This window comes from Rutidosis leptorrhynchoides, chromosome 4 (assembly GCF_046630445.1).
Source record: "Rutidosis leptorrhynchoides isolate AG116_Rl617_1_P2 chromosome 4, CSIRO_AGI_Rlap_v1, whole genome shotgun sequence".
In the NCBI taxonomy this organism is placed as follows: Eukaryota; Viridiplantae; Streptophyta; class Magnoliopsida; order Asterales; family Asteraceae; genus Rutidosis; species Rutidosis leptorrhynchoides.
The window spans coordinates 230,866,278-230,873,030 of record NC_092336.1 but is presented as its reverse complement, the minus strand read 5'-3'; positions in this window follow the sequence as shown (position 1 = coordinate 230,873,030).

The window sequence follows — 6,753 nt, the reverse complement described above, 5'->3', positions numbered from 1 at the left end:
TTCTCGTAATGATTGAAGCGTTAGAATGATCTTGGGATTCCCCAAAAATCACCCTTTTTCGTCTAAAAGCTGCTGCAATTCGTCTGGGAGTGAGATATGTTAATTAGGGTATTTTTTGGGCTTTAAATACCTTACAAATTCGTCTGGGCTGAGACACTGCCGCGCCGCGGCCCCTATCTGTGGCGCCGCGATAATATACTAGAACTGGTACCCTTCTTTACCCTCTCCTGATCTTGAAACAAGGCAAACGTCGCACCGCGACTTAGATTGTCACACCGCGGCACAAAGCTGCATCTGAAACCTTCTTGAACCCCTTTTCTGATGTCGAATCCTGTTGATCCCCGCACCGCGATAAGTAGCATCATGCTACGACATAGAACTGCGTTTGAAACCTCAATCGTTTTTCTCTTTTTCCTCACATAAACTAACTCAACACCTCAATAACCAATATGTACTTCACATTTCCAACCTTGTTGCACCAATAATAATAATCGATTAACAAAATACCTCAAAAACTCCATAAAACACGACTATTCTATATTTAGCTCTTCAAACTCGAACGTTCTCAATATGATCAAAATAACCACCAAATCGTATCCGAACGGACTAAAATGCGATCGATATCGCTAAGGAAAATGTGTATAAAATATGCGATATCAGCTACCACTCGCCCCCTGAGTAGGTGGTTCAACATACTCAACCAAAATCGACCTATTCGAATTCCACATTAAAATATTTGCATTGATATAAAACTGTGCCTCGAAAGGTTTCATTGTGTCTCGAGCCGGCGTGCAACGACTAAATTTGATATTGAAGAACCGCACGATTTTCGTAACATAATGACCACGAAAAAGTGGTTTGGAATGTTGTTTTTCAAGAGCGTGCTTTCAAAAATATGCGCCAATAAAATTAGCCAAATCGGTAAACTCCCCATGTTTAATTTGATAAATCGATGACAAATCATGATTCATAACCTTATCATACCCATTAAGTCTCGAACAAAATGTACAACCCAAATACCGCTGAATTAATCTCGCATCCTTATCTTTGATATCCGAACCCTTTGATTCGCTTGAAACAAAAGGATGTTTACCACTAAGTTCCAACCAATATTGTTGTGCATTAAACTGCTCAGCACCATAAAACTTTGTTACCACCAAAAACTGCCTCAAAGCATAATCATCCAAATCAGTATACAAATTCAACGCACGGGTAAGATTCATCCGACTCATCTCCCGGTCAACACCTCCTAATCGAAAACTCAAGAAATTCATATCCGTCGCTTCACGTCGAGGATTAAAACTTAATATGGAAAAGGATTCCCAAACCAACTCCTCAAAGATGTCATCAGCGCAAGTGAAAGCTTGCTCCCATGCTCGAATGAAAATGTTACCGGGTTGTTTAACGCATGAGAGCACGGTTTGAATATGAGTCTTTAAATGTCTCCCCACTTGTTCTAGTGGGGCCTAATCCAAATACCATGTACCGCTAATAGAATGCTTTCTTATCCACTCAAACCTATCCTCATAATCATCACTATCCCGTAACACTTGCAACCAATTAGCGGGATTCGTTCGAATTTCCTCAAGTCGTTCTTGCTCCCGTTGTTGAGAAGCGGTCATACGGGGAGCATTTCTTTTCCTTTGCAACCAAAAACACCAAACAAACAACAACAAATGCAAACATAAAAGTTAGCTTATAAGAATATCGCACGTTCGCATTTCGTCTTCACATTCCTTGATAAATTATTTCCAAATAAACCATTCTATAACCAACAAACATCCCGTATTCACCAATCATAATATTCATCATAACAAGAACGACCTTGACAATTCAACATGATTTATCATTCAAATCAAAACTAGTCATAACCTTGACAAATCTTAAAAATCAATTTCAATATAAAAATCCAAACATTAACCAACTTGAAGCATCATGAAAATCAAACATCAACTTAAAAATTCACAAATACTTGAACAATTGATAACCTAAAACATGTCATTCAAGCAAAAGTTCACAAAATGACCCGTCCAAATTGACACCACCCCACACGTATCATAAAGTTACTTCTCATTAGCATAAACTCAAACCCTAAACCAATAATCCACAATTAACAATCTCAAATTTGGATTTTAAATTAGCATGAAGCCTAGAATCAAAGATATGCATCAAAAACACAAAAAGTTTATGAATTTAATAGATACTAATCATATTCATCACAAACCCATAACTAATTCAAGCATACAAGACCAATTTCAAATAACCCCACACTAATTCACACCTAATCCGAATTTAAAACACAAATTAAGCATGCAATTAGGCAAGAAAAAGAAAGAAAAGTGTAAAATCGGACCTTGTTAGCCATGGATTGAAGATTGATTTCAAGTAATTGATAAGAGCTAGAGTAAATTAGATTAGGGTTCTTAGAATAGTTGTAGAAGCAAGAGATAAATGGTGATGTGTGTGTGAAAATTCGTGGCTCAAAATACCCTAAAAAGGGTGTAATTCCCGTCGGCTGAAGTTATGGGTCGGGTTGACCCAATTTTGCTTCAATAAAAAAAGGGTAAGAAATCACCATCAGATGCGACCCGTGCGGGGGTCCCCTAGCCGCGCTGCGGCTTATAACTGTGAAAAAATCCCCAAAACTTGAAAACTCTCGACCTTAATATTTAGGCTTAACCTGCGCCGCGACTTGCATCTGGGCAGTTTTCCTTTTAAAAACTTCATTTTTAACACAAAACTCACCCCAACACTCAACATGTAGCACATTCCAATGATCATATCGCATTTTCAAATCGCAAATACACAAACGAGCAAAATATACACAAAAATACAACAAACGTGATTTTTATTTCCGAGTCGTTCACTTTACTCGTCCCCCAAATTAGTCATCTTTTAGGTCGAAGTCGAGGGTAACCTCTTCTTCGAATTCAAGGGGACCATCCACATAGTGTTTCACCCGGTGGCCATTCACCTTAAAACCTTCGCCATTTGAGTTAAACAATTCCACCGTACCATATAGTACACTTTCCTAACCACGAACGATCCCGACCAACGGGACTTGAGCTTTCCCGGTGACAATTTGAAATGCGAGTTATAAAGAAGAACACGGTCGCCTTCCTTCAATTCCTTCGGACTTTTGATGCGATTGTCATGCCACCTCTTCGTTTTTTTCCTTATAGATGAGAGATTTCTCATAGGCATCGTGCCTCAACTCATCTAATTCATCCAATTGGGTCAACCGAAGCCGACCCGCCTCATGATAATTAAGATTGCATGTACTAAGAGCCCAATGTGCTTATGCCTTTCCATAAACCAAGCGAAAATGAGTGGTCCCGATAGGAGTCTTGTAGGCGGTACGAAACGCCCACAATGCATCATCGAGTTTGTTGGACCATTCCTTAGGATTTGAACCAACGGTCTTTTCAAGAAATCGTTTAAGAGACCGATTTTTGTTTTCAACTTGCCCACTAGTTTGCGGGTGATAAGATGTAGAAACTTTGTGGACTACTCCATATCGTTTTAAAACCTTTTCCATTTGCGCGTTGCAAAAGTGGGTGCCCCTATCACTAATGAGGGCCTTCGGAGTACCAAAACGGGCAAAAAGCCCCATCAAGAATGTGATTACTACTCGTGCATCGTTAGTAGAGAGAGGCTTTGCCTCCGCCCATTTAGACACATAATCGATTGCAACGAGTATGTAAAGATAGTTATGAGATTTAGGAAACGTGCCCATAAAGTCAATGCCCCAAACATCAAACACTTCGCATACTTGGATGCTTTGTTGAGGCATCTCGTCACGTTTGGTGACTTTTCCGGCCCATTGACAAGCGTCACATGATTTACAAACGGCATGGGCATCCTTAAAAATACAAGGTCAATAAAAACCGGCCTCATACACCTTCTTCCCCGTGATTTGGGGACCAAAATGCCCACCCGTAGGGCCAAGATGGCACTTCAACAAAATACAAGTACATTCCTCACCGGAAATGCACCTTCGAATGATTCCATCCGGACAATAACGAAAAAGATAAGGATCTTCCCAGAAATAGTGCTTAAAGTCACTGAAGAATTTCTTCCTCTTTTGATGTGACCACCCTTTCTCCAAGAATCTCCCAACAAGATAATTAGCACTGTCCACATACCATGGCTCGTCCACCTTGTCTACCTTCATGATATACTCGTCGAGAAAATTATCGTGAATACTCGACTCATGAAGGACTTCGAGATTCGGATTCTCAAATCTAGACAAGTGTTCGGTCGCAAGATTCTCGGAACCCTTCTTATCCCGGATCTCAATATCAAATTCTTGCAAAAGCAAAATCCATCTAAGTAATCGAGCTTTGGCATCCGGTTTCGAGAAGAGGTACCTCAGAGCCGAATGGTCTGTAAAAACAATAGTCTTAGACAAGACTAAGTATGACCAGAACTTATCTAATGAAAATACCACCGCAAGGAGCTCCTTCTCAGTGGTAGTGTAATTCAACTGTGCAACTTGTAAGGTCTTTCTTGCATAATAAATGGGTCGAAAATGTTTCTCGACCCTTTGGCCCAAAACAGCGTCAACAGCAAAATCGGATGCATCACACATAAGCTCGAACGGAAGAGACCATTTCGGAGCAATTATAATAGGTGCATTGATGAATTTCTCCTTAAGATGTTCGAATGCCTTTTGGCACTCTTCAAATAAGTTCCAAGGTGTGTCCTTTTCGAGGAGTTTGTTCATCGGGTTAGCGATTTTAGAAAAATCCTTAATGAATCGTCGTTAAAAATCGGCGTGCCCGAGAAAACTCCGAACACCCTTCACATCGGTAGGAGGTGGAAGGTTTTTAATAGCAGTAACCTTCACGGGATCGACCTCAATACCATTCTAAGAAATCTTGTGCCCGAGGACTATGCCTTCTTGTACCATGAAATGGCACTTTTCCCAGTTGAGCACAAGATTGGATTTTTCACACCTTACCAACGTCCTTTCTAAATTAAGAAGGCATGAATTGAAAGTGTCACCGAAGACCGAAAAGTCATCCATGAACACCTCCATGCAATCTTCTATCATATCATGGAATATGGCCATCATGCACCTTTGAAAAGTGGCCGGAGCGTTACAAAGGCCAAAGGGCATGCGTCGGTATGAAAATGTGCCATATGGACACGTGAACGTGGTTTTCTCTTGATCCACGGGCGAGATAGGAATTTGGAAATAGCCCAAAAAACCATCAAGAAAACAGTAAAAGCTGTTTCCCGCCAACCTCTCTAGCATTTGGTCCATGAAAGGTAACGGGAAATGGTGTTTTCGTGTGGCACCGTTCAACTTTCGGTAGTCAATACAAATACGCCAACCCGTGATAGTCCGAGTGGAAATTAACTCATTTTTATCATTGGTGGTAACGATCATACCACCTTTCTTAGGTACACAGTGTACCGGGCTTATCCTTGGACTATTAGAAATCGGGTAAATAAGACCTGCATCAAGAAGCTTGATAATCTCTTTCTTCACGACATCTTGCATGTAAGGGTTCAACCTCCTTTGTCGTTGCACCACAGGTTTGGAGTTATCCCCTATAAGAATTTTGTGGGTGTAGTAGGAGGGACTAATACCCTTGATGTCGTGAATTTTCCACGCAATAGCCAATTTATGGGCCTTTAGCATGGTTACAAGCTCAGTTTTCTGACCTGTAATAAAAGAAGAAGAGATAATTACCGGGAGCTTAGATTCCTCCTGCAAATAAGCGTATTCCAAATGGTCTGGAAGCAGCTTCAATTCTAACTCTGAAGGTTCTTCAATCGAAGACTTGCTACCGTAATCAACATCACGAGTGAGTTCCTTGAACTCATCCTCAGTCTGCTCATAGTAGTTTTCCATCAAGGTGTTCAAAATATCCACCTCTTCAACTTCCAACTCCTCATCAATTTCGACCAAAGAACATTCCCCTGACCCCTGTAACTCTGGGAATTCTAACAAAAATTCAGACTGGACATCCACAGTGTTAAGAAAATCACATGTATCATCGGTATAAGCAGGGTATTTTAATGCATGGTCGATTGAGAATGTTGCACTCAATTCATCTATCCTAAGGGTTAACTGTTGGTCATAAACATCGATGATACATCTAGCAGTATTCAAAAATGGCTGACCGAAAATAAGTAGAATCCTTTCATCCACTTCCATATCCAACACCACAAAATCGGTCAGGAAAACCAATGACCCGGTCGTAACTAGCATATTCTCTATGATTCCATGAGGGAATTTAATAGAGCGGTCAGCTAGCTAAATAGCCATACGAGTGGGTTTTAACTCCCCTTGGTCTAGCTTAAGATAAATAGAATAAGGCATTAAATTTATGCTAGCCCCCAAATCTGCCAATGCCCTCATATAATCTAAATTACCAAGTAAATAAGGGATGGTGAAACTCCCAGGATCCTCAAGCTTCTTGGGAAGCTTGTTTGCAACTACCGCTGAGCATGCGGCATTCAACTTTACCGAAGACACGTTATCCAGCTTCTTCCTGTTAGTGAGCAAATCCTTAAAAAACCTTGCATACTTTGGCATAACTGCAATCACATCAATAAAAGGCATATTTATGTTAACTTTTTAATTAAGTCCATGAACTTGGACTTTTCAGCCTCCAACTTTTCCAATCTCTGCTTCCTCGGGAATGGGAGCGGTGGTTGATACTCTTTAACTACCGGTTTAGCAGCAATGGATTCCGATACCTTTACAAATTTCTCAATCACCTGTTCCGGCTCCTTTTC